Source organism: Pteropus alecto, unplaced genomic scaffold (genome assembly GCF_000325575.1).
Source record: "Pteropus alecto unplaced genomic scaffold, ASM32557v1 scaffold159, whole genome shotgun sequence".
Taxonomy (NCBI): Eukaryota; Metazoa; Chordata; class Mammalia; order Chiroptera; family Pteropodidae; genus Pteropus; species Pteropus alecto.
Genome location: NW_006443122.1, coordinates 1,213,531 through 1,215,182, shown reverse-complemented (window position 1 = coordinate 1,215,182; position 1,652 = coordinate 1,213,531). Strand labels below are relative to the sequence as shown.

Here is a 1,652-nt window from a genome sequence, read left to right as displayed (position 1 = left end):
CATAGCACTTGCCACTCACAGATATGTTCTATGTTTACTGACCAGCTCCATGGAATCAGAGACTCTGCCGACATTGTTTTCTGTTGTACTGCCCAACTCCTGGAACAATGCTCAGGGATATAGCAAGTGCTCAGCAATTTCTTGTGGAAGAAGGACTGGGACCCACATTCTTTACACACATTGATAAGATATATGGTACCCTCCAATATGGGCAGTGGCATAATTTTATTCATTCTGATTCATATCAGGGCTCCAGGACACAATTGACTTGCCCAAGGACACACAACCAGGACCTGGAGCTCCACATTTAAGAATCTTATCTACCAAGATCCTGGACAGAGACCTCACAACCAAAACGGTAAGAGATTTTGCCAGAGACACAGACTCCAAACAAATCAGATACTCTGGGACACCAAAAACAGCTCATTGAACACAATCTAAAACAGATTCCAAAAATCTCTGCAGAGAGAGCTCACAACTTGAGTCACAGAAACCCAAACAGAGCAGAGATCCTGCACACTGCGACAACCTCCCTCACACCAGTGGACCAAAGTCCTCTCTCGGGAGATAAATGAAAACTGCTGATACCTCACATCCTGGAGACAGACCCCCAAAGCATGTAAACACTTCCCAACTGAGTATCAAGAACCCCCAAACAAAAAGAAGTTCAAATAACTCAGAAACCCTGCATAACCTTAAGATAAAGTCCCCATACAAATCAGAGAACTGATACCCTGGAAACAGAACCCCAACCAGGTCGGATACTTTCTACCTTAAGATACAGCCTCCTCCCCACGCCCAAGCAGCTCAGAGACAACCTGGGATCCAGAATCACAAACTGCTCAGACTTCATCGCCTGGGGTGCGGACACTGACACAGAGATCTCACCCCCAGGAACACAATGCCCAAAGCTCAGAAAAGGCACAGTCAGGTACACAGGCACACAAACCCTAAAAGACCTTAGACCAGGCGCACAAAATCCAGTCAAAATATCCGACTCACTCTCAAGTCCCCAAAAGACTTAGAGACATCAAAGGTACCCAAACAGCAGCTGTGATGCCAGCCCTAGCGATACACATCCCCACGAGGCCGGACACGTTACTTCTTAGGCAGGGACACCAAACCAGCTCAAATCCAACCCCTGCCCCTCCGCACCTTAACTGCATGCCATCTGTCGGATGGACGGTGCCTTGCCCAACGCGCCTCGCTAGGCTGGGGACTGAGTTCGAGCTGAACAACACTGAAGGTGCGCACGTGAAGACAGCCCCGTCACCCGCGCATCCAGCGTTGGACTCTAGCTACCAGTCGGCGATTGCGCTGAACCTCGCCACCCACCGGGGCGGCATCCTCAGCCCCATCCGGACAGTTAGTTGGCCCGCAGTCCAACTCGTAGAAAAATTTTACGCTCTGAAAACACACGCACACACGCACGCACGCACGCACATAAGCCTCATTCTCAGCTCCAGCTCACAATCGTCGCGCCGTCCCACACAGATGGCCAATGGGCCTGGGCCGGGGAAGAGCGAGGCCACCACTAGAGGTCCAGTCGGAGGCACTCTGCACGCAGGAAGCGCTTAATCCGTCAGTCTGGCCGTGGCCAGTCACCGCCCAGCACTGTCCGTGACCCCGCCCCTCACCGCTCCGAACCACTC

General features: G+C 51.8%; 1 long non-coding RNA gene across 1 annotated transcript in view; it reads right to left on the bottom strand.

Moving 5' to 3' along the window:
• The window catches only part of LOC112471895, an 11,284-nt gene extending 9,851 nt beyond the window's left edge, over positions 1–1,433 (bottom strand). The window contains exon 1 of the long non-coding RNA XR_003043446.1: positions 1,156–1,433. This is a non-coding gene — a long non-coding RNA (uncharacterized LOC112471895). The remainder of the gene's footprint in view (positions 1–1,155) is intronic.
• Between the last annotated feature and the right edge of the window lie 219 nt (positions 1,434–1,652).